At 40.9% G+C, this 20,599-nt stretch overlaps 1 protein-coding gene across 4 annotated transcripts in view; it reads right to left on the minus strand.

The window, feature by feature from the left end:
* Nucleotides 1-20,599, minus strand: part of MMP7 (matrix metallopeptidase 7) — a 72,749-nt gene that overhangs the window by 22,100 nt on the left and 30,050 nt on the right. For 2 of the 4 annotated variants that reach the window (XM_073338259.1, XM_073338238.1), the window contains exon 1: nucleotides 2,413-2,452. The exons of 1 other annotated variant lie outside the window; for it this stretch is intronic. The gene's annotated coding sequence lies outside the window, so the exon portion shown is untranslated. Of the gene's footprint in view, nucleotides 1-2,412; nucleotides 2,453-15,470; nucleotides 15,526-20,599 lie in introns of those variants that run through there. One more of the 4 variants, XM_073338249.1, reaches the window with a different exon arrangement.

Below are 20,599 nucleotides of genomic sequence, written 5' to 3' on the forward strand. Positions count from 1 at the left end.
GGGGGATTTCTTTATTTCTATTTACTTCTATTTTTATTAAAAGTCTTCTTGTAAGAAAACTGAATGCTTTTTCATTGTTCTCAGATCCAAGGGTTTGGGTCTGTGGTCACCTATGCAAATTGGTGAGGCTTTTTATCCAACATTTCCCAGGAAAGGGGGGGTGCTAGTGTTGGGAGGATTGTTCATTGTTCTTAAGATCCAAGGGTCTGGTTCTGTAGTCACCTAGGCAAATTGGTGAGGCTTTTTACCAAACCTTGTCCAGGAAGTGGGGTGCAAGGTTTTGGGAAGTATTTTTGGGGGAAAGACGTGTCCAAACAGCTCTTCCGCAGTAACCAGTATTAGTTTGGTGGTGGTAGCGGCCAATCCAAGGACAAAGGGTGGAATATTTTGTACCTTGGGGAAGTTTTGACCTAAGCTGGTAAAGAGAAGCTTAGGAGGTTTTTCATGCAGGTCCCCACATCTGTACCCTAGAGTTCAGAGTGGGGGAGGAACCTTGACACCCCTCCTCCCCGCTCTCCTGCTGGTAATAGCTCACCTTACCTGATCACTCTTGTTACAGTGTGTATGGTAACACCCCTTGTTTCATGTTCTCTGTGTATATAAATCTTCCCACTGTATTTTCCACTGAATGCATCTGATGAAATGAGCTGTAGCTCACGAAAGCTTATGCTCAAATACATTTGTTAGTCTCTAAGGTGCCACAAGTCCTCCTTTTTTTTTTATCCTCAGTGTGGCTCCATTGATTTCACAAGGGATAATATGACCCTTGGATGTCAGTGACATTAGTTACATGAATAATGTGGCCACAATTCAGCCCCAAGGGAAAACATTTCCTAGAACTCTGACCAGGAGTTCTATCACACCTGTTTGGTGAAGTGGTGATCTACTGAGGATCTTTTTCTTGAACAAGAACATTTTTTCAGAATCAAGCTAAGCAGAAAACAGCTTCAGAGGAGCTCCATAGCTACATATTGAATTTGCTACTGGGGAGCTGATTGAGCTAGGTTTTTGCGTGTTATTGTATGAGAGTACAACCCAGAGTCAAATATTTAACTTTTGTAAAAGTCAAGTAGTCAGAATTGTCCTTGGAATACCAGCCTGCACAAGTTGGAAGCTTTACATATCAGGGAGCCATGATTTGTCCCAATGTATAATTTACACCACCATTGACATGACTGCAGAATTTGGACCCTAATGTTGTGAGAGATTTCCTACAATATTTCCGTCTCTAAGATCTTCCTATAGAGATAATAAAATAATCTTGTCTTTCATAGATTCATAGATATTTAGGTCAGAAGGGACCATTATGATCATCTAGTCTGACCTCCTGCACAATGCAGGCCACAGAATTTCACCCACCACTCCTAAAAAAAACCTCACACCTATATCTGTGCTATTGAAGTCCTCAAATTGTAGTTTGAAGACCTCAAGGAGCAGAGAATCCTCCAGCAAGTGACCCGTGCCCCATGCTACAGAGGAAGGCGAAAAACCTCCAGGGCCTTCCAATCTGCCCTGGAGGAAAATTCCTTCCCGACCCCAAATATGGCGATCAGCTAAACCCTGAGCATATGGGCAAGATTCATCAGCCAGATACTACAGAAAATTCTTTCCCGGGTAACTTGGATCTTACCCCATCTAAAAACCCATCACAGGCCATTGGGCCTATTTACCATGAATATTTAATTACCAAAACCATGTTATCCCATCATACCATCTCCTCCATAAACTTATCGAGTTTAATCTTAAAGCAAGATAGATCTTTTGCCCCCACTACTTCCCTCGGAAGGCTATTCCAAAACTTTATGCATTTCATCTTGATATTTTAATGTCTTCTACATAGACTTACACTGATTTAAATCAAGTATAATGTGGGAGAAACATATATTTTTGATTTTTTTGAAATAAAAATCTGCAGTACATGGGCAGCATATTATGCTACATTATAGGTTTTTCTACAGCTTACAGTACAATATTTATTTTAATTTCTGAAAAAATGGACATACAAGAAAAATATGTGGAAAGAAACATTTTTTCAAGCCAGTAACAATAGAGCACAGGTAGCTAAATGGACAGAGAAAAAGATTAGGAATATCAATAGTATGATTTAAATATACCACACAATGGGAATTTCAGGCCCCTTGTCCCTGAGATTTGCGAAGGAGAAAATCAATCCATTAGGTAGTAAAATAGAATAATACTTTTCAAGAATAGCAAAACACATGGTTGAAATGACATAAGGAGCAGATAGGGCTTCATAATAAGGTATGATGATAGCCGAAATATGTGAAGTGTCTGGCAACCAATGAATCTTAGTAGACCAAATTAATCTCCTGAGTAACTCTAGTGACTTGAGTGGTGTGACCCCAGGGATGGGCTTGGCCCAGTGTGTCATTTCTCTCAGTGTTTAATCACCTTTTTAATTGTTCTTGGCTGTCATGAGGCTTAACTCTCCTTGCAGAGATCAGCAAAATGTCCTAACTTGCTCAACAAGCTGGGAAGGGAATCAGACAAATTTTAAGGGGATCCTCATTCAAACACATTGTTGCTCTTCCAGCAATCAACCAGCCAATATTATTACACAAGTGAGGAAGGCCCAGCTTTTACAAGCAATGGGATTTTTTGCAAAAAACACAGAGCAACCATCTGAATGTGAATTGAAGTCTCTGAGGGAGTATAAGATCTAGATCTTTGGTTTGTACTCTATACACTACATATATTAGCTAAATTTGTATCTCAGCCCTCAGAACCTATTAATGCATAACCTGAGAAACAAAGTGCAGCTTTCATTTAATCACGACAGTTATTGTTATTATAACAAGTGGATTAAATTTCTATAATTTTAAAAAGCAAGACAGTTGCTATGCACAGTATATTTAAACTTAAATATGGGTCTCTTCAGAGACAACGCATGGGTCACTAATGTAGCTCCTAGCTGCCACATGGAGGCTAGGAGGAATGAACCAGTTTGGTGATATGATTTACCTTAAGGATTAGCTGGATGATAACAGAACACACATATTTATTTCTATAAAATATGACTAGAAGTGTTTTTCTGCATACCAATTCTAGGCTATATCTGACAACACTGATGGAAATTCTGTCTTGGGAAAAACAGCCAGAGCACATAAGCATGAGTGATTAAACCCAAAGTAACTCTACAGAACTGCAAATTGACTGTCCTCTGGCAAATTCTAGAATAATTGCGATAGGGTAAGACTGGTAGAGAAAGGGGAACGTTTTTCATGAAAATTCATAATTCTGACGAACAATGGAATTTCGAGCAGCACCATTCAGGAGACTATAGCTCCATGGCCAACAACTCATTGCTTTCAAAGGATGCTGAGCACTTTTGAAAGTCTGGCACCAAATATGGGTGATGAGCAAATCTGAAAATCTGGCTCTTCATTCTCTAATGGTGCAGTCTCTAAACCAGCTCAGGAGTGGCAGATGATGGTTATCAATGGAGTACAATCTGGGTATCAAATAAGCACCTCAGTAACCTCCTTTTATGAAAAAATGTGATAGTTTGTTGAACATCTCTACTGTTCAGAAGTCAGCTGCACAGGATAATGACCCATGGGGCTCCAGTATTAAAACGGCACCATTTTGCTTCAGTATACTGTGGTTCTCACTCCCAATATCCAGTATGTGGCATTCATGTAGATAATTGTAATTTACTTCAACCTGTTAATAAACAGTTCTCTTTTCATCATTGGAGAATCTCTGAACTGATGGTGGATGCTGGTTCCGCTGCATCAATTCTGCCTAGATCTACATACCTGTAATGTAATGTGTTCAGAGCACAGAGCTTACAGGACCTAAAATACATGGAATGACTTAGCGAATGTAGTCTCTGTTCTTGGTTGTATGACACCAGTGTGCCTTTAGGTTCTTTATTGTGGAAAACTGGCACAACAGTAAAATGGACTGTTTTACTCCCTAAAGCTTATGCACAGTTGACTGTGTTTCTTCTACCCTGCACAGAAAGACCCATTTTTAACTTTTTAAATTAATTTTTAACAGAAGTACAATATTTTAAGTAGGGCAGACAGAAAAGAGATGGCAGTTTATATAATAAATGGGTTCAGTGTTATCAGACTTTCCAGTATGGCGACACTTGGCATCAGTAAAGTTATAAAATAACTTAAGATATAAAATGGAAACGCTGTGATTATTAGTCAGAGATGACACCCACTTCCCTCATAGAACTGTTCACAAAAGGGAGGTACAATGTGTAACAGATGTGAGACCTGGGAGGTGTAGGGAGTTCAAATGACTATATTGAAATGTGCCAGACCGACATGGCCTTTTGGGACAAAGAGTGTGAAATGGGTTTCCTGGAGAATCCTTGGGGCATGCTTCATGCAAATTACACCACCCCAGTTATGCAGAATCCCAGCCTTTTGAAACTATGCCCTGAGCAGAGGGTAAGTGACTAGTGATTACCGGGTTCTGAAGAGTGGAGCTCAAAGGCCCAAGGTGTATAAAGAAACAGCTGAACGGTCCAGCTGTGGTCATGGTTCCTGATTTAAAAACTAATGTGAACTTGTAACCAAGGAGGCAAAATGAGTTGTGGGCTTTGAAAGACTGACCCCTAACAGAGTGCTGTGTTGAATTTGGGGGTGACTTCTGGTAAGCTTTTAGCATGTGTGTAGGTTCTTTTATTGTTCTTTATGTGTTTTGTCCGTAATGCTTTTGCCCTAAGAATAATTGCAGTTTCCTTTGTGAAGGCTGAATGGTAAGTGGTCCCTGGAGAAAGAGTTAACCACGGGTGCTGGAACCTTGAGAGACCTCCTGGAAAATCATAGCAAGGTGTAGAGGGATTGCAAGTCTAAACTCCCAGCCTGAAGGGAGAGAGATGTAGGTATCTGCCCCATGATAGGTGACAGCTGGGAAGCCTAAAACCTTGAGTAGGTGCCTTCAAGGAAGGAGGGGAGTCAAAGGTGCAGTTAATCCTGGTACTGTGACATAATGATGAGGGAGTGGCAGAGTACAGTAAGAAGCTGGAAAGAAACATGGTGTGGGGGAAGGAGCATTAAGTTAGGAGTCAAGAGTTCTAATCTGCCACTGTATGGACTTGGGTAAATCACTTCATCTTTCCCCCCATTTGTAAAATGAGGATTGCAATACCTCCCTACCTAACACAAAGGGGGAAATGTGATAATTAACTAGTCAGTATCTGTACAGTGCTTTGAGCACATACATGGTTATTAAAATGCAAAGTATTATTATCGTAACCGTAATGAATGTAACTTAGAGAAATAGAGGAAAAGTTCTTAATCAAGAAGCAGAGCAACCATCCTTTGCATCTGTTTTTCCCTGAGAAAGAAGAAGTTACTGAAAACATGTGAATAATAAGGAAGTCTGGTATCAGTGATCATGAGCAACTTGAGCTCAGCATAATGAGGGATGAGTCCACAAAACACAGCAGTGTTTATTAGAGTTAAAGAAATTGAGAAATCTAGTGAACATGGTGCAATGTGTAAGAGGAAAGAGTTGGTGGATCCCAAAATACATTGTAATGAAAGTAATTTTCGTTCACTTCCTCTGCTGTAAACACATCAGATCTTACAAACTAAACAAGGGTAAGTACCTGGCTGAAAGATGTCCATGAGATACCAAAGTACTGCAGGAATGGTGGTCCTAACTGAGTAGGTGACTCACTCATTTATGTTTGATACAGTCCTAAATGAAAGTCCACAATGCTATCAGGGATGGTGTGAGGCTTGGGATGAGATAGAAAACTGAGGGACATTTTGAAATCCCCTGGCTCTGTCACAAGAGAATATGAGGGGTGTTAATTAACAGCTGTTTGCAACACATTGGTTTTGGTTCACATGAGTTTCCAGCACATTGTTTTGGCTTTGTACAAATCCAAACTCAGACAAAATTTGCAAATTGCAATACTTTTGCTAAGAGTCTACAAGTTTTGCTGGTTATATAACTCAGTCCCAGAGAAAAAACTTACTGATTTCAGGCAGTGCTCACATTTAATGGCTAGGCCAGTAGTGGGCTGAGACCTCTGCTTGTTGTATGACAACCTGTTCACTTTACTGTTACTGTCCTCCCCATAACTCCCCTTTGTCTTATCTACCTGCTGTCTTTTCATGACCTAGATTGTGAGCTCTTTGGGCAGGGATTATCCTCTTTATGGTGTGTCTGTATAGTGCCCAGCATAAGGGAGCCCCAAACCTTGATTGATGCCCCTAGGTGCTACTGCAGGGCAAATACTAAATAATTAAATAAATAAAATCCATCCTTTACCTTGTGTCTGGCACCCAGGGATGGCTGCAGCAGTAGGCGAAAGCCACAGATATAGCACATATTAGCTACAATCCCTCTCTGGTTTTGTTGATGGGCTCGCTCAGAAGGGACCATTGTGGTCATCTGGTATGACATCCTGTATGACACAGGGCTGAGAATTTGCCCCCCCAATCCCAAAGATATCATTTATAAAAACATCTGAGCTTGATCTTTAAATTGCCAGCAATGGAGAATCCACCACAACATTGAGTAAGTTGTTTCAATGGTTAATTACTCTCACTGTTAAATATCTATGCCTGATTTCCAGTCTGAATTTGTCTTACTTCAACTTCCCGCCATTGGACTGTGTTATACCTTTTTCTGGTAGGCTGAAGATCCCACTGTCAAATATTTGTTCCCCACATAGATACTTATAGGCTATGATCAAGTCACCCATTAACATTCTCTTTGTTGAGCTAAATAGAATCATAGAATATTAAGGTTGGAAGAGACCTCAGGAGGTCATCTAGTCCAATCCCCTGCTCAAAGCAGGACCAACACCAACTAAATCATCCCAGCCAGGACTTTGTTAAGCCAGGCCTTAAAAACCTCTAAGGACGGAGATTCCACCACCTCCCTAGGTAACCCATTCCCGTGCTTCACCACCCTCCTAGTGAAATAGTGTTTCCTAATATCCAACCTAGACCTCCCCCACTGCAACTGGAAGCCATTGCTCCTTGTTCTGTCATCTGCCACCACTGAGAACAGCCTAGCTCCATCCTCTTTGGAACCCCACTTCAGGTAGTTGAAGGCTGCTATCAAATCGCCCTTCACTCTTTGCTTCTGCAGACTAAACAAGCCCAGTTCTCTCAGCCTCTCCTCATAAGTCATGTGCCCCAGCCCCCTAATAATTTTCATTGACCTCCGCTGGACTCTCTCCAATTTGTCCACATCCCTTCTGTAGTGGGGGAACCAAAACTGGACACAATACTCCAGGTGTGGCCTCAACAGTGCCGAATAGGGGGAATAATCACTTCCCTCGACCTGCTGGCAATGCTCCTACTAATACAGCCCAATATGCCTTTGGCCTTCTTGGCAACAAGGGCACACTGCTGATTTATATCCAGCTTCTCATCCATTGTAATCCCCAGGTCCTTTTCTGCGAACTGCTGTTTAGCCAGTCAGTCCCCAGCCTGTAGCGGTGCATGGGATTCTTCCGTCCTAAGTGCAGGACTCTGCACTTGTCCTTGTTGAACCTCATCAGATTTCTTTTGGCCCAATCCTCCAATTTGTGTAGGGCCCTCTGGACCCTATCCCTACCCTCCAGTGTGTCGACCTCTCCCCCCAGCTTACTGTCATTTGCAAACTTCCTGAGGGTGCAATTCATCCCATCATCCAGATCATTAATAAAAATGTTGAATAAAACCAGCCCTAGGAATGACCCCTGGTGCACTCCGCTTGATACTGGCTGCCAACTAGACATTGAGCCGTTGATCACTACCCACTGAGCATGACAATCTAGCCAGCTTTCTATCCACCTTATAGTCCATTCATCCAATCCATACTTCTTTAACTTGCTGGCAAAAATACTGTGGGTGACATGCATCTGACAAAGTGGGTATTGACCCACAAAAGCTTATGCTCCAGTACGTCTGTTAGTCTCTAAGGTGCCACAGGACCCTTTGCTGCTTTTGTGGGAGACCATATCAAAAGCTTTGCTAAAGTTAAGATATATCACATCCACCGCTTTCCCCATATCCACAGAGCCAGTTATCTCATCATGGAAGGCAGTCAGGTTGGTCAGGCATGACTTGCCCTTTGTGAATCCATGTTGACTGTTCCTGATCATCTTCCTCTCCTCCAAGTGCTTCAAAATGGATTCCTTGAGGATCTGCTTCATGATTTTGCCAGGGACTGAAGTGAGGCTGACTGGTCTGAAGTTCCCCAGGTTCTCTTTGTTCTCTTTTTAAAATCTGGGCACTGTATTTGCCTTTTTCCAATCATCTGGGACCTCCACCGATTGTCATAAATTTTCAAAGATAATGGCCAATGGCTCTGCAATCACATCTGCCAACTCCCTCTGCGCCCTTGGATGCATTAGATCTGGACCCATGGACTTATGCATGCCCAGCTTTTCTAAATAGTCCTTAACCTGTTCTTTCACAACTGTGGGCTGCTCACCTCCTCCTCATACTGTGTTGCCCAGTGCAGCAGTCTGGGAGCTGACCCTGTCTGTGAAGACTGAGGCAAAAAAAACATTGAGTACTTCAGCTTTTTCCACATCATCTGTCACTAGGTTGTCTCCCCCATTCAGTAAGGGTCCCACACTTACCCTGACCTTCTTCTTGTTGCTAACATACCTGTAGAAACCCTCCTTGTTACCCTTCACATCTCCTGCTATCTGCAACTCCAAGTGTGCCTTGGTCTTCCTGATTACACCCCTGCATGCTCGAGCAATATTTTTATACTCCTCCCTGGTCATCTGTCCAAATTTCCACTTCTTGTAAGCTTCCTTTTTGAATTTAAGCTCACTGAAAATTTCACTGTTAAGCCAAGCTGGTCGCCTGCCATATTTGCCATTCTTTCTACACATCGGGATGGTTTGTTCCTGCACCCTCAATAAGGCTTCTTTAAAATACAGCCAGCTCTCCTGGACTCCTTTCCCCCTCATATTAGCCTCCCAGGGGATCCTGCCCATAGATTGAGCTACTGGAGTCTGTCACTATAAGGCAGTTTTCTAATTATCTAATCATTCTCATGGCTCTTCTCTGAACACTTTTCAATTTATTAACATCCTTCTTGAATTGTGTGCACCAGAACTGGATGCAGTATTCCAGCAGTGGCCACACCAGTGTCAAATAGAGGTAAAATAACCTCTCTGCTCCTACTCCAGATTCCCCTGAATTTTTTTGTGAGGACAAAGCTGCTAAACCTTAATCTAATACTGGGCTTATTTCAAAGGAATATATTAGCCACAGATGGGAGAGCCATGGGGATAAATATTCTGCCTAAAAGCATGGGGCTGAGCTATGAGTTGGAATTGAGAACAGCTCTGTCACACTCGGGTCCCTAGAGAGTGCTCATGAAGGGTCACTCCAAGCATAAGGGGCAGCATGGAAGAACGCACAGAGACAGTTGTGGGAGAAGTGGATAAACAGGTCACCCAGGCTGGCGCCATGGTTAGGGTAATGGGGTGACACACTAAGAGAAAAGGGTGGATAAGTTGGGAATGGCAGAACTTGATGCAGTTAGGAAAGGAGGGATTCAAAGAGGGTTGAGAGTGACAGACGAGGGAGATGGACTTAGCAGCAGCATTCTGCATGGGCTGTGCGGGGAGACCTGGGTTTTGTGGGGCTCAGGGAGCAGGAGGTTGCAGCGATCAGGATGGGAGATGAGTTTTAGCTGTTTTTAAATGGCACACATTTTTCCCCAAGTCACTCGTTGGGTTTAATAAATAAAGACCCTTGTAAGAGCTTTGTGGTTTAAGATCCATAAGGCTGTGTAGTCTCAAACTCTAACAACCTGTGTGAACCCGCCCTATCAGTAGATGTTCATCCTGTGGGAAGATGGTAAGTGAGTGCTGCTGATTTACTGTTGCACATGATTTGTTAAATCCACCCTAGATATAAGGAAGGTGAAAATAGCTCTCTCTAGAAATATGAAGGGGTCCTGTGGCTGAGACTGACCACTCCTAAGGCTGGAGTTAGTGGTTGATTTTGCAATAACTTATTGTTAAGACAAACCCCAGGAAGGGGGTGAGTGAGTTTGGACCCTAAGCAACATGTAGGAACTACGTTTTGGAGTAGGCAAGGATGCTACCTGCACACACTGCAGCTTGATGGATTTGTATAAATAAGCAACATTCTATATCAGCAATGGAAAAGACATGTTAAGTCTTCCTATGTTGATCAGGAAATATACCTGGGTCAAATGCAAGGAAGGCAGTTTATGTGAACCATGGTGCCCTCACTGGGTACTTTAATATGAATCTGTGCTATTGTACATTAACAAAATGGGGCTGATCAATCTCCTTGCTATAAAGTTGGAATGATTTTCATTTTTGCTTTATTCAAAGTGATGAGTTTTGTTTCCCTGTTAGTGTAATTGAACTATTCTGTCTTATTCTTCTCTGTGGGTGTGAAAACCACAGGGTTTACATTTCAGCATCCTGCTTAGGCATGCCTGAACCCCAAAGAAGCATGAAAAACCGTGAGGTCAGTAGATGTTTTTCTGAGGTTCCACCTGGTAAATTACGACTTAACAGTGCCCTGGGGCTGTGTAAATGATTAACATTTGAGATAAGAATTCACTGACGTAAACATTCATAAAGATTTTCCAGAACTGGCGTTGAGAGATCAAACCAAGCAGGACCATTACTGGTTAGCCAAACATATAATGTCAAACACAAGTACTTGTGTGGGAGAGCTGTGAACCCTTCTGGAGTTTGCACACACACATTAAAGCAGCATATTATACACATTTAAGTTAGAAACCTATAATTTATCCTCTAAACCCAACAGATCACATTTTAAAAAGCAATTGCAATCATATGCTAGGTTTGTGGTTAAGTGTTTCACATTACCATGGGGAAGGCAGTTACAGTCATGAGCCAGGCTTTTCTTTAAGTGTCACCATACGGGAAAAGCCTCTTGTATAATTGTGTGGAACACTTAACCGAAAGCCTAGCTCATGGTTTTAACTGCTCTTTCTTATCTATTCTTCCCAAGTTTAAATGCCATACCGATAGTCATGGTGTCTCAGCAGTGTTTCTGAGTGACTTATCTATGCTGCAAGCAATCAGAGGTCAAGAGCAGGAATACTAAGTGCATGATTTTCACACGTGGCACATATGGATGTGAGAGATTTTATTTTGTGCACAAATCTCATTTCTCCAAATATGTTTTGCATGTATAAATTCCACCGTCTTTCAGCTAAACCCACAGGTGCTCGTGCACCAAGAAAGATGCACAAATACATGCATGCACAAAGTTGCATGCACACAAGTGGAGGCTGTTTCAAACACTTCAAACTGATAGCATCCTTTTGGTGCTTATGAGAGCACTGTCTTTGGGTATTAACATCCAAACCAAGCATTCATCTTGATGGAAAACACAATCTTTCTCTCTTCATAGCTAAATGCATGTACTTGAGAGCCACCAAAAATGTACGAGACCTATGAGAGAAAAAGAACATTAATGTAGTTTCACTTGCCCATAATTTTCTTAGAATGTTTGCAAGGCTAAGAAGTTTCTGACTGAGGCAAAGGGAATAACAGGTGTACTGGGTCATGGTCAGTGGAGCTGTGTATACTGTAGTAGAAAAAGCCTGAGACATAAGCCCTTGTCTGAGCAGGACTTGCTCACAGAATTTGGCAAGAACAAGGCTGATATTGCAAAAATACACATTCCTAAGGAGTGCTAGGTACACAGTACTCATGCAAATACATCCTGTTATCAAGTGGTACCCAAACATCCCAATATCAAGGACAGCACAAAAGCATTCCCCCAGGATAACAGGAACACACTGACCCCTCCTAAAAAATAAGGTCAGAATGTAATAAATATGTTTTAATCAAACCAACATGTACAAATTAATAGGTAATAACTAGCGGGGGAATAAACCTGGCTGGGTGCCTTCATCCTGTAACGGATCTTGTGGTCATTGGGTGGTTCGCTCAAGGTCTGCCACGCCAGCTGTCTGTGCAGGGCTGGGGCGGCACACACACACAAGTAGCCAAACATCTATCAACATTTAACCATACGTGGCAGATTTACTGGACCACAAACCTATTGAAAGGCAGCATAAGCAATGGGGTATGTCAGTTATTCCTACCTATGCTGTGTAGTAATGGTTATAGCTTATCTGTGTGGGTTCCCTGGGCCCTATATGCAGGTTAGGTGAAGGATTTTGACCCTCAACTGCTGTATCAGACCATAGAATCATAGAATATCAGGGTTGGAAGGGACCTCAGGAGGTCATCTAATCTAACCCCCTGCTCAAAGCAGGACCAATCCCTAATTAAATCATCCCAGCCAGGGCTTTGTCAAGCCTGACCTTAAAAACTTCTAAGGAAGGAGATTCCACCACCTCCCTAGGTAACGCATTCCAGTGTTTCACCACCCTCCTAGTGAAAAAGTTTTTCCTAATATCCAACCTAAATCTCCCGCACTGCAACTTGAGACCATTACTCCTCATTCTGTCATCTGCTACCACTGAGAACAGTCTAGATCCATCCTCTTTGGAACCCCCTTTCAGGTAGTTGAAAGCAGCTATCAGATCCCCCCTCACTCTTCTCTTCTGCAGACTAAACAATCCCAGTTCCCTCAGCCTCTCCTCATAAGTCATGTGTACCAGTCCCCTAATCCCTTTTTGTTGCCCTCCGCTGGACGTTTTCCAATTTTTCCACATCCTTCTTGTAGTGTGGGGCCCAAAACCATGATTTGTTCCAACAGTAATAATACTAATTTACAAAACCAACCCATGTATGAATACTTGCTATATGGAGTTATTTAAATTATCCTGCAAAGTAGAATTTTATATTTGAACAAATAGTACATTTAAACATTTTCTTCTGGCTCAGCATCATATTTGCCATTCTCCTTCCCATTCAAAGGCTGCATTTAGACTATTAATTGCTAAGAAACCATATTTTTAGGGTACCTGTGTTCCATCATGTTTAGAACTTCATCAAAACATCAAATCTATGAAAACTGAGAGACAGTACTTATTTCCAAGTGTTTTTTTAAGAACTAAGCCAACTCCTTTTGGAAACTGCAAATTCTAACGAGATATATGGTGGAGCAGTTTGCGGGACGGCGAGCAGAGCGGCTGGTGGAGCAGAGCAGTTTGTCGGATGCCTAGAGCAGCTCATGAGGCGGCTGGCAGAGCGGAGCCCCATGGAGAGGCGGGGCCATCAGCTTTGGACCATGTAAGGTGCCCCTTAAACCACCCCCCCCGAATCTCCACCCAGGTTGGGAGGTAAAACTCTGCAGATAAACTTTCGAACTCTGGGGCTGCCTTGACCAGGGACAAAGACTTTTGGGTCATTGGACTTTTGGGACTTGAGTGATTTTGGGTTGCTGGACTCAAGAACCAAAGGGAAAGGACACGCCCCAGTTTGCTTGGGGTGGGTTTTTGCTCATGGGTTGTGTTATGAATCCTGTTGGTGGTGTTTCCCCAACATAATGCCACATTGTTTCTCCCTGTTATTAAAAGGCTTTTTGCTACATTCAGACTATGTGCTTGCGAGAGGGGAAGTATTGCCTCTTGGAGGCACCCAGCGGGGGTGGTATATATTTGTCCCAGGTCACTGGGTGGGGGCTCTAGCCGGTTTTGCATTGTGTTATTGGAATGGAACCCCTAGATACTGAACCTGGCCCTTGTTGCTGCCAACTCTGACAGGCAGAAGGGTATCCATTACTACAATCGATTTGCAGATAAACAAAGGAATCTCAACTCCAGGGGCATGCATGTAAGTCAAACATAGATCTTGCTCTAAATACCCTTGAACTACAGAGAAGTATGGATTTTGTAGCTCAAACTCATCTCTAGTCCATGCAGAAAACCAGTGTCAGGAAACAGATTTATCTTCTTCCTCCTCATTTCCTTTGCTACATTTACCTCCAACAGTACTTGGAATTATTTATTGGTAACCTTTCAGCTTCTGAAGGCTGGGACAACAGCTACTATAAGATGAAAGATATGCTATTTAGTTAGTGTTCTTGATTCTTACATTGGAGGGAACAATCCTGCAGTAGTAAAGGATTGATTTTACTACTAGTCAAGCCCACTGCATGGAGAACTCCTTCTGGCTTCAGTGGGAGCTCTGTGTGCAGAGGGTTTGCAGAATCAGATCCAAAAGCTGTGGACAAAGTCTTTTGAAACAAGGTCTGAAACTAGGTTACAAACAAAACACAACCTACGTTTGACATAAGGTTCCCCTAGGTTCACATACCTGTGATGTGTTTTGAGAAAACTCTGGCAAAATTCTTGATTTTTTTGTTTATTCCAGACCCTGAATTCATTTTCAGACTTTCAGTCCCCTGGGGTTGACCTGGCTCCTATCACTGCCTTTACCAAAGTACCCCCTCCCAACACCATACACTATTTACCAAACATTCACAACCAATAGTCTGTAAAGGAAGGAATTTGGTAAAGAGGTGTGCAGCAAGAAGGTCAGGTGTGAGGAGCAGATTAAGGTTGTAGTTCCTGGTAATGGGAAGGTGTGTGGAGGAGAAAAGATATGTACTGTTAGGTAGCTTAGCCTTTCAATGCCTTGCTTTTTGTTTGTGCTAGGCACATTACATATGTTTAGCAACACTAATTGCTTCACAGCCAAGTGTTTTGAATATTATTAATATTAGCTTCGATCCTGCACTTGCTCCATGCATGGAGCTCCTGTTGTAATCGATGGGAGTAGAAAGTGCTGATTTGCTCAACTGTTTCAGTAAAACTATAATTTTACTATAAGAGAAAATACAGAAACCAGTGAGATTAACACCTCCAGTATTCATCGCCAACAAAGAACAAGGTCTTTGTGTTTCTCTTTATGAATACTGCAGCATCAACATGAAACACAGTGGGAAGAAATCCTAGCTCATATATAGAGTGTACTGTCAGTTCCATGGTCAAAGTATTTATTATCCAGTATTTAGTATCTGAAAACCAAGCCATTGGAGAGACCACTTTTGTAATCTAGGTATTACAAGGTGACTAGCATTTTTATGGTCTTTCCTCTTACCTATCAGATTTTCAAAAGTGCTCAATATTGGTCAAATTCTTCTCTCATCTATGTCAATGAGAATTTTATCATCAACTTTAATGGGAACAAAGTTAGGCCAATACTAAGTGCTTGTGAAAATCCTTTCAATATCACTTGACTTTGTGTAACTCAGCTTTGAAACCCTGACATGTCAGATGATTAAGAAATAACCCATAGAAAAATAAAGCAAACATGTTAGTTGGTTTTGAATGTTATTTTTGCATTTGTAATTCAAACTCATCTTTTTAATACTTTGTAATTAGAAGAAAAAAATCCTCCTGAATTTTGTGAAAATCTGATCTTGGGTTGTATGCACATCTGGAAAGCACTAGGGTGTGTGTATGTGTGAAATTTCTGGCTGCAATTCTAAATTCTTGAGAATGTAGTGAAAGAAACACTTAAGTATCAGTTGTGGCACACTATATATGCATCTCTAGTTATGGGTAGGTTGGGGTATGATATCTACCTGTCAAAAGATAAACTTTCCTTCTTCCTGGAATTTCATAAGCACATCAGTTTTTGTCTGAATCTTTGGGAAATAACTTGGAAGGAGTCCTTCCATATTATCAGTCACCCAATGCTTACTGGTTTCAGAGTGGTAGCCGTGTTACTCTGTATCAGCAAAAAGAACGAGGAGTAAATACATTTGTTAGTCTCTAAGGTGCCACAACTACTCCTCATTCCCAATGCTTACTGAGTCACATGTACCTAAAAAGAAAAGATGGTTTTAAAAAAAGACACCTTTTACATTTCTTATACTTTACCATGCTTGATAAAAGTTGGGCAGTGTATTCTGACATGCTGGTGGAAATGAGACATTTTTTATTCTTTCTGTCTTCCCTAGATAAAATCACAGTGTTTTTCCCTGGGGACCATCAGTCTTCACTGAGCATTGCAATGCATTTAAATATTATACCTGTTCTGTAGCTTTGAATCTTGGCTCATTGAGGTTCAGGGATTCATATTTCAAAGGAAAACATTCAGCATTTCCCCCCCAAATTTCAGAATAAACAAGGCTTGCACACCATTAGAAATTATTAGCAAACTAAAATATAAAACTTATTACTTGGTAGCTGCAGTTTTCAGGTAACCAGGAAGGAAATAAATGCATTTCCTATTGATTTCTGTGCAAACTGAGTTTTACTTCCCTTCCTAATTTCTCCTGCTTCCTGCCTGTTAACAGGAAGAAAGGTAGCTTTCAGGAGAAAAGCTCAGAGACCTCCACAACCATCTACAGAAATGTTGAGATTTCAAGAGGCATTTCTCAAATACTGTGTCTTCCAGTTTTATTTTATTATTATTATTTGTATATATCTCTACCTCTAGAACATTTAGCAGGAAAGCACTGGATTTTTCCTTTAATTTTTTTTCAAATGCAATTAGGTATATGAAGAACCAGTCTAATGTGATAGTTCTCAAGCCTGTACTCATTAAGTCTGTGATTCAGCAAAGCACTCACATGCTTAACTTTAAGCCCACGAGTAGCCCCACTGAAGTCATATGCTTAAAGTTATGCATCTAAGTGTTTTGCTGGATTGGGGCCCAAGATCCTGATTCAGCAAAGCACATAAGCATGTGCTTAAGTACTGTGGAAGCAAATGAGACTTAAATCTTTCGTTGAATAGGAATGGGACTATTCACATACTTAAATGCTTTGTGGAATTGGGGCCTCGTTTGGTCAAATAAGCTTTTTAAAAGTGCTGAATATTAAAGAGAATCTCATAAAAATAAATCCTTTAATAAAGGTGTAACCATACCTCCGTGGGTCACAATGGAGAATACCAAATTCAGGACAAACTGGTGAGAAATAGGGCAGAAAAACTGGTGGTTATTCTTTCATAAGATATACCAAACGAGCAACAAAAGTAAACTTCTGTTTCACTGCACTGGCTAACAAGAAGTTAGAAAAGCAGTTTCCTTAGGTATTCCAGTTCTTGTATCACCACCAAAAACACTAGACTTCAAGATGAGTGGATCTTTAAAACCAATTTCATCAAATAGAAAGTTCTTCTGATCCCAAAGGACCAGCCACATATTCAGGTCAATATACAACTCAGATCTTACCCAATAATCATGCTGTTGCCAATCCTTTAGTATCTAAAATCTAAAGGTTTATAGAAAGAAAGAAAGTTAAAATTGGTTAAAGAAATCAAATACATACAACAGTTGCAAAGTTCTTGGTTCAGGCTTGTAGCAGAGATGGAATAAATTTCTGTCATGTTAAATCTCTGGTTGCTTCTAAATCATTGGATGGTCCTCCATCCTTTGGTTAGAGTGCTCTCATTAGTATAAGTTCATAGTTCAGAGGTTTGAGCAGGAAAGAGGCAAAATGGATATGTTTCCAGGGCCTTTGATAGCTTCTGCCATGTGGAGTGAAATCCATTGTTTCAAACAGCCTTCAGCACAGCTACTGAAAAATTACAGGTAGCAAGATGGTGTTTGGAGTCACACGAGCAAGTCACATGTCCATGCATGACTTCCCTTAGTTACAGCAGGAAAGTCCATTAAGTGTCTGATAGGCATCTTCCATTGTGAGTGAAGTGTTCATTAATGGGCCACTTAACTTGGATAGTCCAGTCAAGATGCGCAGGCTAAATACCTCGTAGGTGTTACCACAAGAGCAAACATATTTGAAATACAGGTATAGAGCCAGGACTCATAACTTCAAATACAAAAATAATACATGCATATGTAATGCCGACAGACCCCAGTCGTTGGCAAGCAGGATCGAACCAGGGACCTCTGCAGCTTAGTGCATGAGCCTCTACCGCATGAGCTAAAAGTCATCTTGCTGTTAGCTAAGGCTGTAGAGCAGACTCATTAAGCTCTCTCTGTAAGTGGTCTCAGTGCCACTAGATGGGACAGAACACCACACCAAGGAGGTGTGTGGGTTACACATACAAATAGCATAATCACATTCAGCAAACCATGAACTTTCCATAGACACCTTACTTGACATACTTTGTACAAAATTTGTTGCAATTATATAACAGTAAAAAGAAAAGGAGTACTTGTGGCACCTTAGAGACTAACCAATTTATTTGAGCATGAGCTTTCGTGAGCTACAGCTCACTTCATCAGATGTTTACCGTGGAAACTGCAGCAGACTTTATATACACACAGAAATCATGAAACAATACCTCCTCCCACCCCACTGTCCTGCTGGTAATAGCTTATCTAAAGTGATCAACAGGTGGGCCATTTATATAAACCTGTCATTATATAACAGTAGTAGCAACAATGATCTACCTATATTTTATCAGATAATGTCACACAAGGTCAATCAGTTCACCACTTGACACTGGTAAAAGGAGATGGACCCTGTCAGGTTGGGAATTAACTAGATAAGAGAAAGAGTGATTTTCTAGAGTCTGTGATTCTTTTCTTTTTGCGAATACAGACTAACACGGCTGTTACTCTGAAACCTGTGATTCTATGAAATGGAACCGTCAGGAAGGAATGTGCTCTTCAAACATTTATGTAGAACTGTGACTACCTCTACTGTGATAAACTAGTCAATAAAGTACTGCATATAATGAGAGTGGATGTTTACCTATCCTAGCACGGCATTTCCAATACTAGTCATTGCATCGAAAGTTAGGAAATCACCACATTTCAGCATTTATGCAGTTTGAGATTAATTGAGATTAATGGGAGAAGTTGCAGCTGCAGCAGTCAATAACAAAACAATGTCACAAGTTCAAGTAGCATGTCCAACTGAAGCCTGCATTAAGTGTCATCATTATCAGTTTTGCCATAGCAGAGCTATAAAGAACTTTGGCAAGGTGATTGAAGCCCAACAAAATAAGAACTGTATTGGGCCTGTGGCTGTAGTAATGAAAGAGCAACTCCTAACTAGCTTCTAAAAGTAGTAACCCCTGCCTCTCCCCACACAGTATTTTGTGGTTAAAATATTACATTATGCAAAGCACTCTCTATTAGTCTGAATAAAATTCCTAGAGAACACATGTTTTGCAGCATTAAGCATACTTTATACTCTTCATGTAAATAAGGACAAATTAATTTAAAGGATACTAAAATAATCTAAGTACAAGTAATTCAGTTATACTTGTATTGCACCTTCCCTCAATCAAATAGATGTTTAGCAACAGATTCTCCACTAATGTTTCACCAGTTTGATGCCAGTGTGCATATGGTTACCTCAGTGTAAATCTGGTGTAATGGAGTGGAGTATCAGGCCCTTATTGTTCACACAGTAACCATTTCAGCACTGACCGTACAATCACTGGATTGCCCTCAGATTGTCATGTGAAAGTTGGAATCCTTTTGGTTAAAAAAAAAAGTATACTTTGGGTGCATAAATGCATTTGGGTCTTTGGAATGTGCCAGTCCCAGAGAATGGCCAAGCTCATGATCCACAACATGGAACAAATCATAGCCTGACAATAAAACACTGATTAGGTTTAACATCAGAATTGAAAATATTGATTTCAGGTTACAGGAGAAGTTCCTGGTTTACTGCTTTAACAATAGATCTGTTAGCCATGTCTCCTGTGATATGCCGTAATAAGCACCACATGTGGATGCATAAAATAATGAGGAGTCTTTGTGATTATGGATGCATGTGATTCATAGATTTTTAAGGCCAGAATTCTGACCTGCAGAACACAGGCCTTAGAGTTTCATCCAGTAATTGCTGCAGCAAATCTATAACTTCTGTGTAAACTCAAACATCTCTTTTAGAAATATTTCCAGTCTTGATTTAAAGATGTCAAGGGATGGAGAATCCACCACATCTCTAAGTAAATTGTTCCAATGATTAATTAACCTCAGTTAAAAATGTGCACCTTATTTCAAGTCTGAATTTGTCTAAGTTAATCTTCTACTCTTTGGATGCTGTTGTACCTTTGTATCTTACAGAGTTTCCTGGGCCACCTGCCAGCCTCCTGCAGGTATTTCCTGGGGAAAAGTCAAATTTGGTTGTAAATCAAGTATACTCTTGGAAAACAGGTTTTCAGGAGGGATGTGTGGCAGAGGTGACTACTGCAAAGAAAGTGCATATTCTTACTATGCAAATGAAGATGGACATGGAAAGAAATAATAAAAATGACTTCTCATTAAAAGGCTGTGGATTGACTATTCTTCAGAAGTCTGGCACGTGCCATAATACAAAACCCTGAAGATTCTTTTGACAAACAGAATACACTTTAGCTGGAGCTCACGAGTGAATAGAGAAAAAATGTGCACACAAAGGTGAAGATTATTTGCTACAATGCCTTCATGGTTTTGGTTTTCACCATTTATTATTTGTAGCATAATTATTTTGGGCTTGATCTCAAACCCACTGAAGTTCTGAAACGATTCCAATAGTTTTCACTAGTCTTTGGATCTTTCTGAGGTAATAAGCCTAAACTTATTTTTCTTGCAAAGTCTTTTCATCCTGTCATGCTCCAATAGTGATTACAGCGGAAAGATAATTGAAAGCAGCCTGTTTGCTGGAGCATGCTACTCTTTCTATATAGCAAAACTGCTTCACATTCCCAGTGGACTGTGCCCAATGTTGTTTTTAAAAATGAGTACTTATTGGGAATTTCTTAGCGCTCAGTGCTTTTACAAATCAAGCCATTTATTTGG

Source organism: Lepidochelys kempii, chromosome 1 (assembly GCF_965140265.1).
Source record: "Lepidochelys kempii isolate rLepKem1 chromosome 1, rLepKem1.hap2, whole genome shotgun sequence".
In the NCBI taxonomy this organism is placed as follows: Eukaryota; Metazoa; Chordata; order Testudines; family Cheloniidae; genus Lepidochelys; species Lepidochelys kempii.